Below are 26178 nucleotides of genomic sequence, written 5' to 3'. Positions count from 1 at the left end.
CATGCTGTACCTGATTACCTATACAAAAGGCCCCTACACCTAGCTATATATAATGAAGGCACCTAACTACACTATACCTAGCTATCTATACTGAAAGCACCTATACCTAGCTACCTAAATGTTGGTAGATCTCCTGGACTCGGCAAATTTTAAAGTAGCTCGCAAGCCGAAAAAGTGTGGGCACCCATGATCTAGAGCTTTCCCCCTACTGAGGTAAGCATCGAACTTGCGTTTTTTATGTGACTTCAGGTTTATTAAAAAAAAAAAAAAGAGTCATCCAGAGTTCAGGACACTTTAGAAACAGCTATTGCCCCTTTTACAGTCCATTGCCTCGTGCTGGTTTGCTGATAGCAATGAAGCACTGAACCCCTTCCAGACAGTTTTGGTATTGTTGGGTTCCATTCAGGTCAGTAACAAATCAATGAAAGGAGGAGCACTGTGTTACACTATTTATAATCACATCAGTCAGAGAGGCTCTTACAGGCCCTCAACTTGCAGAAACACTTACACTAGTCCTGGGGAATCTTTTAAGGGGGGAGGGGGATTCATACGTCCACTACTCGTTACAAATTCCAGCACCTCTTGGTTGATTTTGCATGGGTACGGCATATATCCTAATGAGAAGAACTCCCACAGCAGCACTCCAAAGAACCTGTAACAGATTGGAAGTCTTAACTATACTTATATGGCCTAAAGACTAATATTATGTAAAGCAAACTTGACCTATTTTTTCCTTGCTTAAAGTGGAGCCCGCTCCCCACCATGTATGAGCAGGACAGCTGTGCTCGTACACAAAGATGAGTGCAGCCAAAAACTTTCAGAGGGTCCCTGCAACTGTGGTGGTCTCAAAGAAAATGAGGGAAGTTTCTGGAGAATCCAGAGGCTCACCTCTTCTTAGGTAAGTATCTCCAGTAATCTTTGAGAATCCACAGGGAATAGCTTAAGCGAAACAGTTAATGTGGACTGGATTTTTTAAAGACTGTCTTTAAAAAATCCAAAGGTTGTGGGACTGCGGTCACATTTTCCTTTTGAATAAACCTGGGTTATCCTGGAGTTATTAAGGAAAAAAAAAATCCCTTCTAGTGAGGATGCTGAATGCAGCTTCATTTAACAACCACTAACACACACACACACACACACACACACACACACACACACACACACACACACACTAGCAGCTTTCACTATGATCTGATATGTCACAGGTGATGGCAGAAAATCCTAACCACTTAATGGCAGACAGTCAAAGTCCTAGTTATAGCTGTGTTTAGAAAAAGGCCGTCCTACTTACCGGTAGTAGTGTTTCGGCGAATCCTCCAGGACAGCCACCTGAGATTACCATTGAGCCCCTCCCCTGTGGAAACAATGCACATGCAATTAATTAATTACTCCTCTGATCCACCCTCTATATAGTAAGCCTCCTCCTCTACCTCCCTAGTTCATTACCAGAGTAACAGGCTCACCCTTATTCTAGTTTATACTATATCGTATCAATATCCTAGGGCTGGGTACTAAGGCAGCTGTCCTGGAGGATTCGCCGAAACACTACTACCGGTAAGTAGGACGGCCTTTCTCTCATCATCCTCCAGGACAGCCACCTGAGACCAGCGAGAAACTTTTACCTTAGGGTGGGATGACTGCTTGGAGTACTTTACGACCAAATGCTTGATCCTGGCTGGACAACAGCTCCACTCTGTAGTGCTTCACGAATGTAGAGTGTCCTGACCATGTAGCCGCCTTACATATCTGGTCCAGAGTTGCCCCGGATCTCTCCGCCCAGGATGCCGCCAGTGACCGCGTAGAGTGTGCTCTAATGATTGGAGGTGTGTCAGTCTGTGAGTTGTCATAGGCTAGCTGTATCAGCTGCCGAATCCATCTGGCTATGGAACCCTTAGTTGCCTGTAATCCCCTTCGGGTGCCAGAAAACAATACAAATAAATGGCTGGACCTTCTCCATTCCTGTGTCCTCTGCAAATATGTGATAATTGCTTGTCTCACATCTAGATTTGCCAGTTTCCTTTCTTTATCATTTTTGGGGTCTGTAGAAAAGGATGGTAAAACAACCTCCTGCAGTCTATGGAATTGCGTAGCTACCTTTGGCAAATATGTCGGGTCTGGTCGGAAAACTATTCTGTCCGGGTGAATCACCATATAGGGGTCTTTTATTGATAGTGACTGTATATCCCCTACTCTCCTTGCCGTTGTAATGGCCACCAAGAAGGCCACTTTTAGTGTTAATAGCCTAATCGGAATGGTCTCTGCTGGTTGGAAAGTGTCCGACATTAGAAAATCTAGGACTAGTGCTAGGTCCCATGGGGGCGCCATCTTTACCGGGACCGGCTGTGATCTGGCCACTGACTTCAAGAAGTTCCTTATATGTAATTCTGTGGATAGCTGCCTATCTAAAAATACGGATAAGGCTGAGACTTGGACCCTGAGGGTGCTAACCGCCAATCCCATGTCCACCCCATCCTGTAGGAATTCCAAAATAAATCTTGTTTCATTTGAACTAACTCTATTCCTGTCCTTCCATGAACAAAAAACCTTCCACACCTTGGAATAAATCTTCCTAGTGTTCTCCTTCCTGCATTTTAGCAGAGTATTAATTACTCTACCTGAAAATCCTAGTCCCTTTAAAGTCTGCCTCTCAGGATCCAGGCTGTGAGCTTCAGAAATCCTGGGTCTGGGTGCGTCTGTCCATTCTGTATTAGTAGGTCCCCTCGGTCCCCTAAGTGCCAGGGCCCCTGTACCTTCAAAGTCTGTAGAAAGGGAAACCAGGCCCTCTTTGGCCACCAGGGTGCTATGAATATTACTTGTGCCTGGGACTGCCTCAACTTGCTCAGGACCCTTGGGATTAAATTGAATGGGGGAAAAGCGTATAGAAGGCCCTTCGGCCATTCCTGTGTCAGGGCATCTAACCGGTCTGTTGAAGATGAAGGGTGTAGGGAAAAGAAATCCCTTGTCTTTGTATTTTGAGGTGTGGCAAACAGATCTATGCTTGGCCTGCCCCATTCTGCTGTGATGAGATCGAAGACCTCCTGGTTCAGCTGCCATTCTGCTTCTATTAAGACTGACCTGCTGAGGGCATCTGCCCAGCGGTTCTGACTGCCCTGAATATGGGTTGCTGCTAGTGACTGCAGGTTTTCCTCTGCCCATGTAAGAATCTGCATTGTCAGCTCCCTGAGAGCCTGCACCCTGGTGCCCCCGTTTCCTGATATAGGAGACCGTGACCATATTGTCGGAGAACAATAGTACCTCCCTGTTGCTTATGTGCGGCAGTAAAGCCTGTAGGGCCAATCTGACCGCCATTAACTCCCTGAAGTTCGATGATTTCCGGCTGAGTTGAGGGGACCACTGACCCTGTACTTGCTGATCCAAACAGTGGGCGCCCCACCCCCATGCACTGGCATCTGTGTATAGTTTCACTGGAGCCTTCTGCATCCAGGGACGTCCGCTGGACAAGTGGTCTGTGTACACCCACCATTGGAGAGAGAGCAACACCCGCTGTGGTGGGTTTACTCGCTGATCTAAGGAGGCTCTCCTTCTGTCCCAGACCTGAAGAAACCAGGCCTGTAATTCCCGCGTGTGTGCCTGAGCCCACTCCACCGCCGGGATCACTGAGGTCATTAAGCCCAGTAGGGATATTGTCTGCCTTAGGGACACTGACGGGGCCGATGTATACTCGGTCACTGCTCTCATCAGCTTGCTGACCTTCGGTTGGGGAAGCCGAATCTGTTCCTGCTCTGAGTCCCAGATTAGCCCCAGGAAAAGCGCTGTTTGGGATGGCCGAAAACACGACTTCTCTCTGCTGATTAACCAGCCCAGACTCTCTAAGGTCTGGACGCAGAGGTGTAGGTTTTCCTTTAAGGACTGTTCGGTATTCGACAAAATCAAAAAATCGTCCAGATACGGAAGAACCCTTACATTCTGGAGATGTAACTGCGCGACCGCTTCTGCAACAACTTTCGTGAATATCCTCGGGGCCGAGGATATTCCGAATGGCAGGGCACGGTATTGGTAATGGCATACCGCATCCCCCATGACTACCGCAAACCTCAAAAACCTCTGAAATTGCGGATGCATAGGAAGGTGGAGGTACGCGTCCTCCAAATCTAGTGTGGCCATAAAAGCTCCTGGCCAAATTAAATTGCGGATTGATGCGACGCTTTCCATTCGAAACTTCTTTTCCAGAATGTAAGGGTTCAGGGGCTTCAGGTTGAGTATCATCCTGTACTTTCCTGACGGCTTCTGTATTACAAAAACTCTTGAATAAAACCCCCTGCCAAACTCCTGGACCGGAACCCTCTGAATCACTCTCTGTTACAATAATTTTTTCACAGAGGAGCGAACTGCATCTGCTTTTCCTGGGTCCCTGGGGGTCCCCGTAATCACAAAATTTCTTGGGGGGGGCTCTCGGAATTCTATCCTGTACCCATTGCTTATTAAATCTAAAATAAACTCGTTTCCTGTTATCCTCTGCCAGGCCTGAAAAAAATAAAGAAGCCTTCCCCCCACCTGTAAATCTGTGTCATTTGTCGGACTTTGGGGTGGCTGGCTGGGTTTTATTGAACAAGAAGGTAGGTCTTCCCCTCCCTGTACTATAGGTCCACCTTCTAGACCCCTGCTGCTGCTGCTGCTGTCGGGACCCCTGACCCCTAACTTCTCTTCTGGGAAAATAACGTCTCCCCTGAAAGGGTCTATTTGTTCCTCTTTTCCTCTTGTCCGGGAATTTCTTGGTTCTATCGGAAGATCTCTCTAGAATACCGTCTAGATCCTTCCCGAATAACAAGTCCCCCTGAAATTCCATAGCACATAACCTGTGCTTGGATGAGACATCCCCCTCCCAGGTGTTTAACCATATTGCCCGCCTAGACGAGTTTATAAGGGCTGCTGTTTTTGCCGCAGATCTTAATGACTCTGTGGCCCCATCTGCCAGGAAAGCTACCGTCTTAGACATGACTGGAAGGGAGTCTAAAATTTTCTCATGTGGGGTACCTGCAATAAGGTGCACCTTTAACCCTCTCATCCACTTCTCTAGGTTGCGTGTAAGACATATGGCTGCAATAGCCGGCTTAAATCCGAAGGATGCTGCCTGCCATGCCCTTTTGAGGAGGATTTCCGCCTTGCGATCCATAGGATCCTTTAGGCTGCCTGAATCTTCAAATGACAAATCTGTGGCTTTGGAGTATTGAGCTAATGATGCGTCCAACCTTGGGCACTTTGACCATAACTCCTGGTCCTCTTGCTTAAAGGGGAATCTCCTCTTAAATGATCTAGGGATAAATAATCTTTTCTCAGGCTGCTTCCACTGAGAAGATATGACCCCTTTAATCGATTTGTGTACCGGGAAAGTTCTGCAATCGGTCTCCTCTAATCCCCTGTATATATCGTCCTGCACTGACGAAGTCGTGGTTGTCTCCTGAATATGCTCAGATTCGTATACAGCTTTAAGGAGTTCCGATGTATCCTCTATGCTAAACAGGTATCTAGGCATTCTGGCTGTAGCTCTCCCCGGATCGTCCGAATCCCTAGCCTCCACTTCCTCCAGAGACTCTCCTGAAATATCCTCCCACGAATCATCTGGAGAGTCAGGTTCTACTGGCACAGTTGGTAATATACGCTTGGGCTGGGTCAGATCCTGCCTGAGCCCTGAACCCTGCGGCTGCTCTCCTGCTGGCGGCTGGATGCTCACTGTTACCGCTTGCGTACTACTGTCTGTTGTCGATGTAGTCAGGGGTGTGGGCTGGGCCTGTCCCTGTACTGGAGGCTGAGTAGGAAGAGCTGCCCTGAAGGCTGCAAAGGTGGTAGTCAGTTCCTTTTTCATAGACTTCATTAAGTCAATCATCATCATATTAGTGTCAGGGATAGTGTCCCCCCTATGTCTGCACTTGTCACATGATGATCGTGTGCAATTTGGTGGCATCACCTCCCCACACTTTGAGCACTTATTAGTCTTTTTCACATGTTTCTGTAAAGCAAACAGACAAGAAACATAAGGCTGTTAGTATTCTCTGCAACCCCAAGCCATGTATAGTGTAGCGCTTATGGGGTGCAGAAACACCTTCAGCTGTACCTGTGCCGGCTGGCTGTGTGTCTCTGCGGCTGGTACATTGCTGTCCGCTGTGGCGGCCTCTGCCTGATCCATGTCCTGCCCGCAGCGTGTCGGCGTTCCACGTGCGCTCTGCTCTGCAGTTGCCGCCTGTAGCCCCGCCTGCCTCAAGAAGCTTTTCCGGCTACTAGCCCCTGACGTCCCCGGTGGGCGGAGCGTACGCGCCTGGTCGCCTCCGCCTGACGTCAGGGCGTCACGTGACCCTCCGGCTCCTCGGAACAACGCCGATAGTATCAGGCGGCGGCCACGAGAAAGGACGCTTTCAGGCTTTCTACACAGCCCTCCACGCCGGCAGGTAGTGTACGCTGGGCTCCGCTTACCACTTCCTCCCCGTTCGGCCGACACAAGCCTGAACTGCAGTCTCATGGGGAAAGGTCAGAAATATTTCCATCTCTACTATAGGTGCGACACACGCTCCCCTACAGCATAAACAAAAAAAAACTAGTGCACTGTCCACGGGTGAGTGGAAACAATGAAAGAACTAGGGAGGTAGAGGAGGAGGCTTACTATATAGAGGGTGGATCAGAGGAGTAATTAATTAATTTGCATGTGCATTGTTTCCACAGGGGAGGGGCTCAATGGTAATCTCAGGTGGCTGTCCTGGAGGATGATGAGAGAAAGAAGCGTTAGTAGTCAGGGCCAGCGCTACAATACAGGCAAGAGGGGCAATTGCCCCCAGGCCCCAGAGTCCATAATGGCCCCCCAAGCAAGTGGATCTTGGTCAGCCGCAGATATGCGGCATAAGTTGTGTGGGTAAAGGAGGGTAGCCAGCAGCAGGCAGGAGCTCCCCGAGTGCTCTCCCCCCAATGTGCTGTGCGGGTCCCTGAGGGTACTACACACCTGTCAGCATAGTTGGGAAGTCCAGAAAGTCTTCTCCACGTCTTTCAGTCACAGCGTCTCCTCTCTGCTACCATCTAGTGGTGCCTCAGTACTGCACCACTGGAGGATTCAGAGAAGAGACGCCGTGACTGTGTGAAGTGGAGAAACCGTTCTAGACTTCCTGATAGATGAGTAGTATCCTGGTCCTTTTGTAGCGATGCCCACCACACTGCATATGAGGAGGCGGCAACTCAATCCAGGGGACACCTCTAGCTATCTTGATGGGGGACTAACTAATCATGTGGGGGGCACATCTGGATACCTCTATTGAAGGGGGGCTACCTATTTATGGGGGCACATCTACTTATCTACACTGGGGGGGGGGGGGGACTACCTAATCATGAGGGCACATCTAGCTATCTATTCCGGGAGGGGGGCTGCCTAATCCTGGGGGGCACATACATCCATATTGGGGGAAGGGGGGCTACCTAATCATGTGTGGATGGGGACACATCTGGCTAACTCTACTGGAGGGGGGAGGCTGCCTATTTATGGGGCACATTTATCTATACTGGAGGGCTACCCAATCATGGGGGCACATCTAGCTATCTATTCTGGGCTACCTAATCCTGGGGAAAACTACTGGCCATCTATACTGGGGGATGGGGGGACTACCTAACACTGGGGAGCACAGCTGGCCAGTCTGATGGAGACTTTGGGGGGGGGGGGGGGGAAGGGGGTCCATCAGTGGTTGGGGAAGGAGGAGGGGTCAAGGCCCCCCCCCCCCCAGTTACTTTTGCCCCGGGGCCCCATTGGAGCTAGAACCAGCCCTGTGGGTAGTGAATAGATGACATCAGTGTATTGGTTACCAGGAGTCGGTCTTGGAGGTAAATATTCCTTCTACAAAGGCTTCAGGTGGCATCCACTTAAAGTGGACCCAAATTAAAAATATAAGATTTCAGAAATAAAATCTATTTTCTAAATAATAATAATAATAATAAATAACAGCCTTTTTTCAGCTGCATGATGACAAATATAAAATATTTTACATTTATTGGAGGAACCCCTCCCTTCCTTCCAAATTGCTAGGAAAAAAAACGGCGAGTAGGTGGTGTCCGGCAATGGAGGAATTGCTAAGGGCTGCCCCCAGTATAATCCTAGTTGAAAAGAGAAGGGTGAAAAGCATGCACTGAAATGCTCATAGGTTTGAAGGAGTCTTACGCATTTTCTGAGAGGGACAGCGAGATGGAAAAAATACTCCAGAGCATTATAAAAGGTTACATGGTACAATACAAAAAGACAGGCAGTTATTTAATTAGCTTTTCTCTTAAAGGGAAACCGAGGTGAGAGTGATATGGGGGCTGCCAAATGTATTTCTCTGTAAACAATGCCACTTGCCTGGCAGTCCTGTTGCTCTTCTGGCATACGTAGTATCGAGTCAAAACTCTGAAACAAGCATATGGCTAATCCAGTAAAACCTGAGTCAGAGTACCTGATCTGCTGCATGTTTGTTCAGCGTCTATGGCTAAAATATTAAAGACACGGGACCAGGAAGACTGCCAGGCTACTGGTTTTGTTTTAAAAGGAAATAAATAGCAATGGCAGCCTCCATATCTTTTTGCAAAAGAGATATATTTTTATCTTATCTACAGATTACCTTTTTAGCAACTAGAAATTGCCCCAGAGGCTTCCCATGTCATCCTCAACCCCACCGCTGACCAGGGTCCTCTTTAGGCCCACACTTCCCTCCATGTACGAGTATGCACCCGTTTCATACTTGTTGAAAATTTGTGATAACAGAGGCGCCAAATTAGAGTAAAAGCATCTAAAATCAGTTTAAAAGGAGGGGGGTTGGTGGATACCACCCTCAGGTATATAAAGACCAGCCAATAAGCCGTTATATATGAATAAATATAATTTATTATAGATCTCCAGGCATGCAACGCGTTTCACGGGTCAAATGCCCGCCTCATCAGGCAATCAGTGTTGGAGACACACGAAGCTGTATCGATTGTCAAGCTCAGCGCCTACTGTGACACATTTGACCCGTGAAACGCGTTGCATGCCTGGAGATCTATAATAAATTATATTTATTCATATATAACGGCTTATTGGCTGGTCTTTATATACCTGAGGGTGGTATCCACCAACCCCCCTCCTTTTAAACTGATTTTAGATGCTTTTACTCTAATTTGGCGCCTCTGTTATCACAAATTTTCAATCTGATCCAGTCCACCCTTGGTGGAGGGGTATATCCCCATCTGTTTCCTGTCTACAGAGAGCGACTTCTTAATACCTGAGTGGGGTCAGGTTACAATTCTCCCCACCTGCACTTCCAGTGGTTGCCTTTGTGGTAACCCAGACTTGTGAGTATATTACTTGTCATTTTAATATTATTACTCAATTTTTGACATACTACACTATATTGGGCTCTCGGTTTCAATTTTTATATTTTTCCAAGCGTTTCATACTTGTGTTTGCAAGCCCTAGTGGTAATAGTTATAAATCAGCATGGTACCACAGCGTAATACTCAGACTTTAGATTCTTACCTGTAAATGTCACATGCCATTCCAAAGTCAACTAGTTTGGCCACACGTCCACTGCTGGTGTGAGTCAGAAGGCAGTTTCGGGCCGCAATATCCCTTGTGGACAACAAAACCAGGTAAGTGCACTATGTAAAGGACTTTCAATCAGTTTCTCAGTTTCTCTGACATAACTGTATAGCTATATACTTAAAGAAACACTGAAGCGGAAAAAAAAATTATTTGTATGTGTAGTACAGCTAAGAAATAAAACATTAGGAGCAGAGATATGTGTCTAATATTGTTTCCAATACAGGAAGAGTTAAGAAACTCCTGTTATCTATGCAAAAAAGCCACTGAGCTCCAAGACTTTCAAAGTCGCAGAGAGCTCCTCTTCTGAAGTTGTTATCTCAAGTGTCAGTCACTATTTTCTTTTTCTCTGCCAGAAGCCAGGACAAAAGTTTGCTGGGCTGTTCTGTAAAAGCATTTAGAATGCTGAGTAGTGTATACACTGCAAATGATACAATAAACTGAGAATGATACAATGTTATAAAAACACTATAAAACTGAAAATAAAAATATGAGAATATTTTCTTTGCTTCTAATGTTCTAGTAATTATCCATACTACACAACCAATTCATTATATTACAATTTTTTCCGCTTCAGTGTCTCTTTAAGAGGCCTGGCTGAATCTGGGGCCTAAGGCCGTATACTATATGCTTTAAAGGAGTTATCAGGCAATTATAAAGCAAAATAAGTGCTACTTACCGGAGGCTTTGTCCAGCCCCAAGCTCCCAGCATGTCCCTCGCTGCAACTCCTGTGAGGTAAATCTCGGCCTGAACTCTGTGTGATATAAACTTTGATGTCTGGTTTACCTACGACTACCCTTTTTCTGTACACTTTTAAATACTTAATAAATCCCAATTGATCGTCTTTAACCAAGTGAGGTGGTGGGTCCACGTATTATCAACCATATCGGTGGCCAATGTGGTTTGCATAGGCTGAGTGACCACTATTGAGCATGACCTGATGGTGATAAGTGGAAAAGTGTGATGGAGTGCTCCCCTCCTGTCTTTATGGTTTTAATTGGAGTTTTAATAGGGGATATCAAGCGGTTTTGTATTGCATTTATTTGATAAGCACATGTAGAGCCTCCTGATTCAGTTACTATATTATAGTGGTTTCAAATTACAGAAGGGGGGTAGTTTACTACATCTGAAACCTAGCAGTTCAAGACAGGGCTGTGGAGTCAGAGTTGGAGTCTGAGTCGTGGTTTCAGAAACTGAGGAGTCAGGAGTCGGAGTCGCATGATTTTTGTACAAAATCCACAGCCCTGTTAAGTATTAGACTAAGGAGTCGGAGTCGAGGAGTCGGAGTCTGTGCAATTTTGGGTACCCGGAGTCGTGGTTTCAGAAACTGAGGAGTCGGAGTTGGAAGATTTTTGTACTGACTCCACAGCCCTGGTTCAAGAGGGTGCCGTCCACCCAATCAAGCAGAATTTCCCTATGAGGTTTTCTGCTGGGTCCCTTAAAGTGAACCTAAAGTCAAGTAAAAAAAAAAAAAAAAAAAAAAAGAGAGATTAACCACTTGAGGATCACAGTCTTTCTACCCCTTAAGGACCAGAGCCTTTTCTCCATTCAATCCACTGCAGCTTTCACGGTTTATTGCTCGGTCATACACCCTACCACCTAAATGAATTTTACCTCCTTTTCTTCTCACTAATACAGCTTTCTTTTGGTGCTATTTGATTGCTGCTGCGAGTTTTAGTTTTTATTATATTCATCAAAAAACACATGAATTTTGTCAAAAAAAATGACTTTTTTTTAACTTTCTGTGCTGACATTTTTCAAATAAAGTAAAATTTCCTATACATTTGAGCGCGAAAGTTATTTTGCTACATGTCTTTGATAAAAAAAAAAAAAAACATTCAGTGTATATTTATTGGATTGGGTAAAAGTTATAGCGTTTACAAACTATGGTGCCAAAAGTGAATTTTCCCATTTTCAAGCATCTCTGACTTTTCTGCCCACCTGTCATGTTTCATAAGGGGCTAAAATTCCAGGATAGTATAAGTACCCCCCAAATGACCCCATTTTGGAAAGAAGACATCCCAAAGTATTCACTGAGAGGCATGGTGAGTTCATAGAAGATTTTATTTTTTGTCACAAGTTAGCGGAAAATGACACTTTGTGACAAAAAAAAAAAAAAAAAAAGGTCACAGGTCATTTTGAGGCATTTGTTTTCTAGACTACTCCTCACGGTTTAGGGTCCCTAAAATGCCAGGGCAGTATAGGAACCCCACAAGTGACCCCATTTTAGAAAGAAGACACCCCAAGGTATTCCGTTAGGTGTATGGCGAGTTCATAGAAGATTTTATTCTTTGTCACAAGTTAGTGCAAAATGACACTTTGTGAAAAAAAAACAATAAAAATCAATTTCCGCTAACTTGACAAAAAATAAAATCTTCTATGAACTCGTCATACACCTAACAGAATACCTTGGGGTGTCTTTTTTTTCTAAAATGGGGTCACTTGTGGGGTTCCTATACCGCCCTGGCATTTGACGGGCCCAAAACCGTGAGTAGTCTGGAAACCAAATGTCTCAAAATTACTGTTCAGGGGTATAAGCATCTGCAAATTTTGAAGACAGGTGGTCTATGAGGGGCCGAATTTTGTGGAATCGGTCATAAGCAAGGTGGCCTTTTAGATGACAGGTTGTATTGGGCCTGATCTGATGGATAGGAGTGCTAGGGGGGTGACAGTAGGTGATTGATGGGTGTCTCAGGGGGTGATTAGAGGGGAAAATAGATGCACTCAATGCACTGGGGAGGTGATCGGAAGGGGGTCTGAGGGGGATCTGAGGGTTTGGCCGAGTGATCAGGAGCCTACACAGGGCAAATTACGGCCTGATCTGATGGGTAGGTGTGCTAGGGGGTGACAGGTGGTGACAGGAGGTGATTGATGGATGTCTCAAGGTGTGATTAGTGGGGGGAATAGATGCAAGTAATGCACTGGCGAGGTGATCAGGGCTGGGGTCTGAGGGTGTGGGCGGGTGATTGGGTGCCCTAGGGGCAGATAGGGGTCTAATCTGATGGGTAGCAGTGACAGGGGGTGATTGATGGGTAATTAGTGGGTGCTTAGAGGAGAGAACAGATGCAATGCACTTGGGAGGTGATCTGACTGCGGGTCTGCAGGCGATCGGATGGTGTGGGTGGGTGATCAGATTGCCCGCAAGGGGCAGGTTAGGGACTGATTGATGGGTGGCAGTGACAGGGGGTGATTGATGGGTGGCAGTGACAGGGGCTGATTGATGGGTGATAGGTGATTGGCAGGTGATTGACAGGTGATCAGTGGGTTATTACAGGGAAGAACAGATGTAATTAATGCACTGGCAAATTGATAAGGTGGGGGTCTGAGGGCAATCTGAGCGTGTGGGCGAGTGATTGGGTGCCCGCAAGGGGCAGATTAGGGTCTGATCTGCTAGGTAACAGTGACAGGTGGTGATAGGGGGTGATTGATGGGTAATTAGTGGGTGTTTAGAGAAGATAACATATGTAAACAATACATTTGGGAGGTAATCTGACGGCGGGTTTGTGGGCGATCTAATGGTGTGGGTGGGTGATCAGATTGCCCGCAAGGGGCAGGTTAGGGACTGATTGATGGGTGGCAGTGACAGGGGGTGATTGATGGGTGGCAGTGACAGGGGGTGATTGATGGGTGGCAGTGACAGGGGGTGATTGATGGGTGATAGGTGATTGGCAGGTGATTGACAGGTGATCAGTGGGTTATTACAGGGAAGAACAGATGTAATTAATGCACTGGTGAATTGATAAGGGGGGGTCAGAGGGCAATCTGAGCGTGTGGGCGGGTGATTGGGTGCCCGCAAGGGGCAGATTAGGGTCTAATCTGATAGGTAAAAGTGACAGGTAGTGATAGGGGGTGATTGATGGGTAATTAGTGGGTGTTTAGAGGAGAGAATAGATGTAAACACTGCACTTGGGAGGTGATCTGATGTCGGATCTGCGGGCGATCTATTGGTGTGGGTGGGTGATCAGATAGCCCGCAAGGGGCAGGTTAGGGGCCGATTGTTGGGTGGCAGTGACAGGGGGTGACTGATGGGTGATAGGTGATTGGCATGTGATTGACAGGTGATCAGTGGGTTATTACAGGGAAGAACAGATGTAATGAATGCACTGGTGAATTGATAAGGGGGGGGGTCAAAGGGCAATCTGAGCGTGTGGGCGGGTGATTGGGTGCCCGCAAGGGGCAGATTAGGGTCTGATCTGATAGGTAAAAGTGACAGGTGGTGATAGGGGGTAATTGATGGGTGATTGATGGGTAATTAGTGGGTGTTTAGAGGAGAGAATAGATGTAAACAATGGATTTGGGAGGTGATCTGATGTCGGATCTGCGGGTGATCTATTGGTGTGGGTGGTTGATCAGATTGCCCGCAAGGGGCAGGTTAGGGGCTGATTGTTTGGGTGGATAAAAAAAAAATAGCGTTGACAGATAGTGACAGGGAGTGATTGATTGGTTATTAGGGGGGTGATTGGGTGCAAACAGTGGTCTGGGGGTTGGGCAGGGGGGGGTCTGAGGGGTGCTGTGGGCGATCAGGGGGCGGCGATCAGTGTGTTTGGGTGCAGACTAGGGTGGCTGCAACCTGCCCTGGTGGTCCCTCGGACACTGGGACCACCAGGGCAGGAGGCAGCTTGTATAATATACTTTGTATACATTACAAAGTGTATTATACACTTTGTAGCGGCGATTGCGAGGTTAACATCCCGCCAGCGCTTCCGTATGGCCGGCGGGATGGTGCGGCGGGTGGGCGGAGCCAGTTGCCGGGGGAAGCGCGCGTCATCAATGACGCGATCGCTCCCCCGGCATACGAAAAGGACGCAACGCCCTTGGGCGTATTGCGGTCCTTTAGGGATCCACTTTGCCGCCGCCCATCGGCTGTGGGCGGTCGGCAAGTGGTTAACTCACCTGGGGCTTCCCTCAGCCCCTTGCAGCCAATCGGTGCCCTCGCAGCCCCACTCCGATGGTCCAGGACCTGCCGGTGAACACTTCCGGTTTGGCCGTCACCGGCCGACAGGCATGGGAACGCGAGCGATTCTTCGCGTTCCCAGCCTGTATATCGCCCCCTATGCTGCTATTGCGGACCATCGGCGCGGGGCTGCGAGGGCACCAATCGGCTGCAGGGGGCTGAGGGAAGCCCCAGGTGAGTTAATCTCATTATTTTACTTGACTTTAGGTTCACATTAAAGGTAACCTTAAGTCAAAAATAAAAAATGAGTTTTACTCACCTGTGGCTTCCCTTAGCCCCCTGCAGCTGATCGGTACCCACGTAGAGTCGCTCTGATGCTCCTGGACCGCCCGGAGGTTACTTCCGGGCCGGGAACGCGAGTGATTCTTTGCGTTCCAAGCTACAATAGCACCCTTCCTTGCCGCAATAGCAGTATAGGGGGTGCTATTGTAGCTGGTGACGGCGAAACCGGAAGTAGGTCCAGGAGCATCAGAGCGACTCTACGTGGGTACCGATCAGCTGCAGAGGGCTGAGGGAAGCCCCAGGTGAGTAAAACTCATTTTTTATTTTTGACTTAAGGTTACCTTTAACCCCCCTGGCGGTATAAAAAATTCCGCCAGGAGGGAGCGCAGCAATTTTTTTTTCTTATATCATGTAGCGAGCCCAGGGCTCGCTACATGATAGCCGCTGCTCAGCGGCATCCCCCCGCCCGCTTCGATCGCCTTCGGCGATCTCCGATCAGGAAATCCCATTCAAAGAACAGGATTTCCTGGAGGGCTTCCCCCGTCGCCATGGCGACGGGGCGGGATGACGTCACCGACGTCGGGACGTCATTGGGAGTCCCGAACCACCCCTCAGCGCTACCTGGTACTGATTGGCCAGGCAGCGCACGGAGTCGGGGGGGCGCGGCACGACGGATACCGGCGATCAAGCGCGGGGCGGCGGCGATCTGTGTGCTGACGCGTCCAGCAAAAAAAATAAAATTAAACAAATCGGCCCAGCAGGGCCGGAGAAAACCTCCTGCGCGGCTTACCCCGCCAAGGAGGTTAAACAAGGTGCTACTGCTCAGAGGGGAGCGCAGACCTGGACTTCAAGAGAGTACTGGGCAACAGGGAAGGTCTGGAGGAGGACATGGGAAAACTCTGCAGGATCCATAGACTTCCATCTTTATAGGTAAGTATCTGTGCTTTAGGTCACAATCCCATCAATGCGGCAAAGATGGAGGCCCGAGCATTTGCAGCAATATCTACAATATGAATAAAAGTTAGTACAAAGGATTTGTTCCCCCATTAAAGAATACCACAACCGAAGGGTTGTGGTAAAAATGATTGCAGCATGATTAGCATGTGACGCTCGGTGTAATGGAGCGCACACGCAGCACAGAGGGGTCAGCGTGCTTCTGAGTCTCGCACTGTGCGCCGGCCAGAAGTGAAGGGGGAAGGACATACTGCGCACACAGTGCGCAGTATGTCCGGGGCAAAGTTCAGAAAAGCCACCGCACACCGGCATGTATAGAGTGAGAACGGCGGCAGATGGAGGGGGGCAGGAGGATGAGCAGGTATGTGCTGATTACTACCTACACAGTGCTGCAATCATTTTTACCACAACCCTTCGGTTGTGGTATCCTTTATCAATGCTCGCCAAGTTTTGCAAATCAGGCCCACAGTGACTGAACAAAAAATAAATAAATAAAAATCCATCCAATGAGAAGTGGCAGTGGGCAAAAAGCAGTGCACCATACTTACCAAGCGATCCCTCACCAGGCGTCATGGTCAAGCTGTCGAAGGCCACCACTGCGCTGGGACTGGTCACCACAGGCTCTTCTTTCTTCATCCAGACCTGGGCAAATTAGAGGTGGTGAGTTCAGAAAGCAGTTAATGTCCATGCTAAAGCCTGGTACACACACATGCAATTTTGATTGGACAATTTTACTACTTCCATGTGGTATAAGAGCTTACCTGCACAATCTGTTCATACACAGTGTTCTCCCCAGGCCTAATTAGGTGGGCGGGTCGCCCGGGTGTTTTAAATCCCGGCCCAGCTTCCAAAAGTCAGGCAGGACTTTTTTTTTTTAATACAAGCCGGCGCCGTAAGAGGGCTGCGTGACACACAGGCACTCTGGCCCTTCTATCCCCCTTCCTTCCCACAGCACTATCTCCTTTTCATGGGATGGAGGCGTGGGGGAGGGATTACTGGACATCCAGGGTGCACTGTGTATCTGTGCTGCAGGAGCCAGCTACGGGACGGCTACCCACATAGACTTGAAGTCGGCTGCAGTACCGGATCAGCTGAGCCCTGGGATGGCTACTGGCACATGGAGGGACCAGAAGACAGCCCCCGGCAGCACCTCAGCATCAAGGACAGCAAGGGAAGTCGACCACCAGCTGCACCGGGCTCCCAGCTTCAAGCACGAGACGCCAGAACACCGCTCATTGCAACCATGCAGTCGCACCACTTGGCTGCCAGGACGCAAGCTGGGGAAGTCGGAGGCTCGCTTGGGAAACAACACTGAGCCTCAGCAGCTGAGTGGCCGCCACACACGTGGTTGCGACCGCGGGCCCAGGAACCTCACTGCCTCACTCTGGCCACCCACGTGCCCGGCCCTCCGCATCGGAAATCCATTGCTACTGTTTCCAGGTATGCAAGACCCCACCTGACGCCATTCAGCGTGTGAAAGTGGGAACGGACCGTACCATTAGCACCGGCTCCCCCTGTCTGCTGCGTAGAAGAATCCTCTGGCTAGTAATAAGGTGCAGTTATTAGGAATATCTAGAATAATTGATTGTGCTGACAGCTGGGATCAGAGGCGCACCGGGGCCCAGGGGGGAGCATGTCTGTGGCCTTTGCTTCAGCCAGACCCAGGGGGGAGAGGTCACCCAGCAAACCATCCAAAAGGTTTAATCATCTTATTCTATGGGGGAGGGGATACCTGCAGCCTCTCATCTTGCAGCCCCCGTGTATCATCATGCAACCCCCATGTGTCACGGTCACCATGCAGTCCCTCATCATACAGCCCCCCAGTGTCAACATCATCCATGTGTCACCGACTCACCATGCAACCCCTTATCATGCAGCCTCCATGTGTCATCGTGCAACCCCCATGTCACACCATGCAGCCCCCATGTGTCATCATGCAGCTGTCGCTGTGCAGACCCTCCTGTGTCATCATGCATGACAAATCATGTGCATGATGGATGGGGCATATATGAGAGCATGCTGCATCATTAGGTTAACATCTGTCCATATGTAGCAGGACGTATATCTGTCATCAGGTGTATATTTATATCAGTATGTACATCCACATCCCATATATAAATTTATAATATATAATGTACTGGCACACCTATCCATTGCTGGGCACTGAGCTCTGCACAGGTGCCATGGCTGAAGCTAGACCCTTCACTGTTGAATTTTCTGGGGCCCTTCCAGCCCCTCGGCTGCTGGGCCCTGCTCCACCTGCATCTCACGCTAGCGCCCTGGTCCTACTTACTATGATGTCGAACAGCTGCAAGCCAGCCAAACTGACCACATCCACAATCCCATGGGGTCAAACTCTCACTTTTGCTGTCTTTCACCTTCTCTCTCTTCTTGCTCTCCCTTTCCTCTACTTTTGCTCTGCTCTTTCCTCTCTTCTCTAAAAGTACCCCAATATACTACACTGCTCTGTGCTCAGTACTGTTCCCCAGTATACTACACTGCTCTGTGCTCAGTAATGTGCCCCAGTATATTACAATGCACTATATTGACCTTAGGGCCCTTTTCCACTAGCTGCGATCTGCTTCAGAAAGCGCATCGCAGCAGTTTTGCAGATCACAATGAGAACCATGATAACACGTTAATCGCCGTGCTCCTTTCCCACTAGCATTCGTCGTTTTTTTCTGAATCGCAATTGGTGGGCGATCGTGCTCTGTTCCCGGCAGCTATATGTTGCAATCGCGGGTAGTGGAAATTGTAGGTTTCGCGATTGCATTTCCTAGTGTAAAAGGGACCTTACTTCCCCACCCGGCTACTTTGTCATGCCACCCGGCTGAAAAGAATTTCTGGGGAGAACACTGCATACAATCCACAATCTGTTGACCTTCCTACTACATGCAGGTAGTAAAATTGGACAGTGATCTGCCAATCAAAATAGCATGTGTGTATGCACCTTAAGTTGCAGTGGATGAGGTGGGGGCTGCAGAAGCTATGTTCCGACTCAGACTGCTGGTGTGTCGGTACGCCCTAGATAGTTGGCTTCTCCTAAATGTCATAACATAACCATATTGTGTCACAGTGAGTAGAACAACTGGTGCGCTCAACCACCTTACAGTTGCCATGTGCCTCGATCGATCCAGCAGCTCCCAGGATCATCAATGGAATCAAAAGCAAAGGATCGGCACTGTCGCCCTGTTCTTTTGATAACATATTGTGACATCACGCTTGCTCCATGTTACTCCTGCACATTCGCAAAAGAACTTTCAGTCTCTGAAATAGCCGATTATCAGCTGATTTCAGGGACATGAGCATTTGCCCTACATTTTGTGCTGCCCTGCCTGGAAACCACACCTTAAGCTGTCTAAAGGTCTGCACCATTCTCTGTATGGATTGCAGAATTCTGCAGACGGACTGCTCCTTTCTGCGTATGCGCTGCCCATTTTCTGTACGGACTGCACCTTTACTTCAGTGCCACAGCAAGCAATAGAGCACTATGTATGGAGAATGCTGCACTCCAAACAAGGAATGGTACAGTCCTTTATGCAGCTTCCAATGTGGCTTGCTGGCAGTGCAAAATTACAGGGCAAATGCGCATGTCTCCAAAACCAGCTGATAATCAGCTGTTTCAGACACTGCAAGTTCTATTGCACATGACTAACACGTTGCTAGCGTGATGACGCAATACACTTACAATCTTCTAGGACATACCAAGGAGGTAAGCTGAAGGGCAAAGGGCTTGAACATTGGGGCCAGTGTGCAGACACAGGGACATACATACAGCACCAGTAGCATTGAAGAGGGCAGCAGCAGTGACATACTGAGGGGCACACCAGTGTTACAATGCCTAGCTTTAGGTAACAAGATGATGGCTGCAGCAGCTTTGCTCGAATTATAATCATGCTGCCAGAAAGAAGGCAGTAATGCCTAGAGATGGGGATGGAGCCTCCTACTAGGCAACAATAGGGAGGGGAGAAGCAGCCACATTCTAAGGGGCAGGCCAGAGGAGAACATTTTAAATCGGCGCCGGTATACTTGGGCGCAGGATACAGCGGTATATGGCTGATCAGTGGCGTAGCTAAGGAGCTGTGGGCCCCGATGCAAGTTTTACAGTGGGGCCCCCCAAACACTCTATACATAACAATTGATATGGCGCACCAAACCCTGCCTATGGCAACTACAGTGTCAGAGGTGCAAGGAAGGGATGGGGAACAGCTTGTTAATGATTACCACTATTCAAAATATCTATAGAAGTGATTATTATGAGTACAGGACCAATAGAGAGCTAATACTGTAGTTGAGGAAGGGCCCTACGGGGCCCCTCTGGCCCAAGGGCCCCGATGCGGTCGCTACCTCTGCACCCCCTATTGCTACGCCCCTGTGGCTGATCCTGCTTCTGCACAAGTTTTTAATTTCTATTACCCCTCCAGGCCGCCATGGATAGTGGGGGAATGAAATAATTCGGCTTCCACCGATTGCTGGAGGACGAATTATTGTATTTTTTAAGCAACCCCGGCTCCGTCTTCTGACGGAGCCAACGTTACTCACTGAGCGCTGCAATAGGAGTGATTCCTATTGTAGACTATGGAGGCGCCGGCTGCGTCCAAATCTAGCAGCGCTAAAAAGCACTGCTCCGAGGCCAGAGTACTCTAAACAGTTGGGCCCTGTGTACATCACATTAAAGTAGAGGGAGGGGCAAAGTAACTAAAAGGTGGCCACTAACAATCTAAATTCTAGTGAAAAATCGTTCAAGCGATCAATAAATTCTAACATCCAATCGGACAACGAATTTTTTTATTTATTTTTTTTATAATTGTTTATAATCGAATGTGCCCCTCAACAGATTATTTACAACCAATCCGATCAGAATGTCTGAGCGCTCAAACAATTTTTCCACTACAAATTGGACAGTTAGTGGCCACCTTAGGGTGCATACACACATCCAAAATTGATTTGCCAATCACAAGCCACTTTTACCGCCTCCATGTAACATGAGGGCCAACAGACTTTGAATGCTAAACACAGATTATGCAAGTAAGCTCAGAATCACATACCACATGGCAGTGGTAAAATTGGCCAATCAAAATTGGAGTGTGGGTAGGCATGTGCACGCCTGAATGCATAACTGCATGATGCACGTGCAGCAGTATATACAGCACGGCGCTCTCCCTCATCTTTCCCTGTTGCACATAATGCCTCCCCTCCATCCACTAGCATGGCACAGCAATAGCAGATGGAGCAGTGGTCACGTGTCACTGCAGGTATCATCCTCAGCGGTACACGCGAGGCCCACCTGCGTCACAGTAGCAGCTATGACGTCATCCTGGCACGCGACCGACCTCCTCGCAGACAGAGCAGCAGCAACGGCGGAGACAGACGTACGACCCTCTCTCCGTATCCCCGACAGCTAGGAGCTCTCAGTCAGCCCCGACATACACCGGCTCCAGGAACAAGCAGTCATAGAGACCGGCTGTCCTGATAGTAGAGACGGCTACATCCCGGAGCTCCCCCTAGCGGCAGCTCGTAGAAATGACACTGTGAAGGTAAAATAGATGCCATAGAATTAGATTTCTGAGAGCAGAAATCAGTTTCTGGCGTTTTGACGCTCATCCTGGGCTGATATTACTTAAAAAAAAACGGATGTAAATTCCTTGTGGTAGCAATAATACATGATCAGTCATTTCCAGGGCCAGACTTTGTCCTGAGCAGCCAGACATTGGCCAAAATGTTCCCCTGCTGCCGCTGCAAAGCCCCTCCTCCAAATCGAAGAGCATTCCCGCCCCCCATTTGGTCGCGATAAGCCCCGTCCGTTTTAAGCTCCGCCTTCACAGCCTTTTGCATATGTGCAGTAGGCTGCGAACCTGGCGAATTAAAGGGCAACTGAAGCAAGAGAGATATGGAGGCTGCCATATTTATGATCCTCTGCCTCTAATACTTTCAGCCGTAGCCCCTGAACAAGCATGCCGCAGATCAGGTGTTTGTGACATTATTGTCACATCTGACAGATTAGCTCCATGCTTGTTTCTGGTGCTATTTAGACACTACAGCATCCTAATACATCAGCAGGGCTGCCAAGCAACTGGTATGATTTAAAAGGAAATAAATATGGCAGCCTCCATTTACCTCTTGCTTTAGTTGCCCTTTAACTCAAATGAAGGAGGAAAAAAAAAAAAAAAAGAAGAAGGCTTTTCAGTAACCTGGCACTTTTACCAACACACTGCAGTTACCTGTGCCTTTGACATCCTAAAACGATGCTCCAGTCACCCCCAGCGGCTAAGTTTCATTGCCGAGCCACTGCGCCTGCATGGCCCTAGACACGCATTCTCGCTCACGTCACCAACCCCGATTTCTCTTATTGCGCATGCGCAGGACAGCAATGTGAGCGAGAGCGCAGATGAGCAGGCAGGGCCGCGCAGGTGCAGTAGCTTGGCGACTGGCCAGTCACCGAAAACGAAACTTAGCTGCTGCGGGGGACTGTAGCATTGCTCCAGCATGTTGAGGAGGGCACACGGCCACTGCGGGATGCTGGTAAAAGCCCCAGGTAAATAAAACTATTTTGAGATAAGGTTCCCTTCAAAGCGGAACTGAAAGCTGAAAAAAAAAGTTTCACTTTAAAAGCTTGGGCGCTTTTGGGATGTTTTAAGCGCGCTTTTGGTATTTTTTTAAGCGCCAACGATTTTCAAAATCGCCCTAAAAGCTTTTGTGCAATTATTCCCTATGAGAGTGTTCACATATGAGCGGTTTGATTCCAATCCGCTCACCAAAGCGATGCCTGTACCATTTTTAGGGCGATTTGCCTCAATGGAAGGTATAGGGAAATTGCAAAGCGCTTGAAAATACGCTTTGTATAGTGATTTCCCGAGCGCTTTTAAGAATAAATACATTGGGCTCTATTCTCAAAGACTTCCCGCATGCGGTAAAGTACATGTGGGAAGTTTGCGACCAAAACACCGTCAAGTTGACATTCTCAAAATGTTCCGCATGTTTTTCCGCATGCAGAAAAAGTGCGGTAAAAGTGCGGGATTCATGCGGAAAAATTTCCGCAAAAGTCGGTATTTTCCACAATAAAAAATCAATTCTCAAAAATGTTCAGGCGCATCATTTCATCGTTATTTACCGATTTTTTTATCACCTACAAATAGTAGGTGATATATTCCGCATCCCATTGACTTTAATGAGGTGTGGAGGCTAAGGGCTGTGCTTGGTGGACTTTAATTTTTTTTTTTTAAACACTTTTTCATGCGACCTTTTTACCGCATGATTCCCGCATGAATAATGGCTGTTTCCGCCTCTTTTTTCCCGCATGCGGAAAACATGCGGAAAATATTACTGAATGTGGAAAAAATGCGGAGTTTACTGCTGGTGGGAATATAGCGGTAAAATTTTGCGGAAAATTTGGCTCTTTGTGAATAGAGCCCATTACATTTATTATTTTACGGATCAAAGAGTTCATTTCCTGACTTGAGTCAGAAAGTGAAAATACAAATTGCTCTGCAAAAGCGCTAAGAAAAGCACTGTAAAAAAAAAAAAAAACGAACGCGCAGTTAAGAGTTAAAATCTAAATCACTCACAAGATCGCAAAACATTGGCAACAGCATTCTGCATGTGCAATACTTCGTTTTTCATATTTCACATGCGCAGAGCGCTCTCGTCCATGGGAGCACGATTAGGAGGCCTGCAGACCAGGGCAGTGCATTAGAACGAAAGGAGGGTGCTGCGGGGGACCAGAGCATCGGTCTGTCCCCTGCAGGAAACTGGTACAAGCCCCAGGTAACTTGAAGGGATACTGTAGGGGGGTCAGGGGAAAATGAGTTGAACTTACCCGGGGCTTCTAATGGTCCCCCGCAGACATCCTGTGTTGGCGCAGCCACTCACCGATGCTCCGGCCCCGCCTCCGGTTCACTTCTGGAATTTCAGACTTTAAAGTCAGAAAACCACTGCGCCTGCGTTGCCGTGTCCTCGATCCCGCTGATGGCACCAGGAGTGTACTGCGCAGGCCCAGTATGGTCTGTGCCTGCACCGTGTGCTCCTGGTGACATCAGAGGAAGCGAGGACACGGCAACGCAGGCGCAGTGGTTTTCAGACTTTAAAGTCAGAAATTCCAGAAGTGAACTGGAGGCGGGGCCGGAGCATCGGTGAGTGGCTGTGCGGGCACAGGATGTCTGCGGGGGACCGTTAGAAGCCCCGGGTAAGTTCAGCTCATTTCCCCCCGACCCCCCTACAGTATCCCTTTAAAGAACACCTGTAGTGAGAAGTAAGTGGATGCTGCCATATTTATTTTCTTTTAAACAATACACATTGCATGGCAGTCCTGCTAGAGTACATTTGAAATCGGCGCCGGTAGACTTGGGTGCAGGATACAGCCGGTACATGGCTGATCCTGCTTCTGCACAAGTCCGGGCCGTTTTAATTACTATTCCCCCTCCAGGCCGCCATGAATAGTGAGGGAATGAAATAAGACGGCTTCCAGCGATTGCTGGAGGCCGAATTATTGTGTTTCTTAAGCAACCTCGGCTCCGTCTTCTGACGGAGCCGACGTTACTCACTGAGCACTGCAATAGGAATGATTCCTATTGTAGTCTATGGAGGCGCCGGCTGCGCCCAAATCTAGCAGCGCTGAAGAGCACTCCGGTCCTGCTAAACTATATGGCTGCAGTAGTGTCTGAATCTGCATCAGAAACAAGCATGCAGCTAATCTTGTCAGATCTGACAATAATGGCAGAAACACCTGATCTACTGCATGCTTGTTCAGGGTCTATGGCTAAGTGTAGGGTCGGATTACCGACCAGGCAACAAAAGCAGTCGCTTGGGGCCCCATTCAGAGTCAAAGGGGCCCCATCAGCACATAAACCAGCCCTCGCCATCCTGTCAGCGGTGGCTGGATGGTATAATGGTTAAAGGGACTCTGAGCAGTGCAGCAACTATGGAAAGATGCATATCATTTTAAAGCTCTCTTTCTCCTCTTTCCAATGATATATAAACTGCCACCCTATGCCTTTTAGTTTTCGCTATTTTCATGATCGCGGCCATGGCAACTTTGATCGCGAAAATAGCGAAAACTAAAAGGCGTAGGGTGGCAGTTTATCATTGGAAAGAGGAGAAAGAGAGCTTCAAAATGATATGCATCTTTCCATAGTTACATTGTATTACACAGGACGACTTTTCTCCAAAGTCGGCAGCCGATTCAGCACAATGCAATGAAATATAAGGAACCCAGGGGGATATAATTACAAACATCATGCTGGTAGGTGTGAGGATGTAATTAATTCGTTGTGGGTATGCTTAAAGGCATACCCATAGGTACTGCTCAGAGTCCCTTTAAGCGCCAGAGCTGCAGCCACTAGGACGCGCTCTATAGGCAGTAGCAGTGTTAAGGAGACTTGCCCAAGGTCTCCTACTGCATAGGTGCAGGCTTACTGAACAGGCAGAGCCGAGATTCGAACCTAGGCTGCCTGTGTCAGAGGCAGAGCCCTTAACCATTACACCATCCAGCCATGGACGTTTTACAAGGACTCTGGGAATTTCTTATTATGGACCATCATCATTCTTGCGTCGCTCTTTGGAGTTTTCATCGTTTTGATGATACGTGGTAATTTTATACCACTAAGATTGATTGGATATTCAATTACTGCCTCAAATAACTTTATATCAAAATATGGATGGTCTATGGTGTTGTTTATACACCTTTTGGAACTCTGGTTTGCCTGCTATTTCTATGCAATGCAATTTGTTTGCCGTTGTAATTGTTGTGTATATATATATATGTGTATTGTTATTGATTGTATATGCATGAAATTGTATTATTTATAATAAGGCTAATAAATATATAATTACACTATGGGGCTATGGAGGTATGGATGTTGAAGTTACTGCATATAGGAGCGGGAGTCTATTTATTTATATCATATTTTTCTGCTGGCTTTGTTATATTCAATACCGGCATTGTATTCTTTTTGCTCCCTCTGATTCACCTTAACACCCTTGCCGCTCCAATTCCCGCGGCAAGGGGGCAGCAGAGCACTTTTTTTTAATTTATTTTTTTAAATCATGTAGCAAGCCCAGGGCTCGCTACATGATAACCGCTGAGCAGCGGCATCCCCCCACCCACTCCGATTGCCTCCGGCGATTAGAGTTAGCAGGAAATCCCGTACAGAATGGCGCGGTAGCGGCGAATCGGCAGGTAGTGGCGGCGATCGCGTACCACACACAGCTAGCAAAGTGCTAGCTCCGTGTAGGGAAAATTTTTTTCAAAATCGGCCCAGCGGGGCCTGAGAAATCCTCCTACGCAGGTTACCCCGAGCTGAGCTCGAACGACGGGTCCCGGAGGCCCGATTTGGCGTGCGGACGACTGAATGACGGGACGTTCAAACGACCCTTCGTTCGCAAAAATCCGCCGTGTGTATGGGCCTTTATACTTACGTCATATGCGCTCCAGCGTTATCCTACTCTCCTTCTTGTGATGTGGACTACTTGTCCCTCCGGGCTGCCCATACACTTACATGTTGTGCGTTC

General features: G+C 48.1%; 1 long non-coding RNA gene across 7 annotated transcripts in view; it reads right to left on the bottom strand.

Moving 5' to 3' along the window:
* LOC137521081 (uncharacterized) overlaps window positions 1-21173 on the bottom strand; it is a 103857-nt gene extending 82684 nt beyond the window's left edge. For 4 of the 7 annotated variants that reach the window (XR_011022016.1, XR_011022018.1, XR_011022022.1 and 1 more), the window contains exons 1-3: window positions 20960-21173; window positions 16221-16314; window positions 9479-9571 (exon numbers count right to left, since the gene is read on the bottom strand). This is a non-coding gene — a long non-coding RNA (uncharacterized lncRNA). Of the gene's footprint in view, window positions 1-508; window positions 653-9478; window positions 9572-15508; window positions 15695-16220; window positions 16315-20959 lie in introns of those variants that run through there. The other 3 variants (XR_011022019.1, XR_011022020.1, XR_011022021.1) reach the window with 3 other exon arrangements.
* Window positions 21174-26178: the final 5005 nt, after the last annotated feature.

The sequence above is a fragment of the Hyperolius riggenbachi genome, chromosome 6 (genome assembly GCF_040937935.1).
Source record: "Hyperolius riggenbachi isolate aHypRig1 chromosome 6, aHypRig1.pri, whole genome shotgun sequence".
NCBI classification, from domain to species: Eukaryota; Metazoa; Chordata; class Amphibia; order Anura; family Hyperoliidae; genus Hyperolius; species Hyperolius riggenbachi.
Note: the sequence above shows the minus strand (reverse complement) of the source record. Positions and strands in the feature narration are given on the sequence as shown.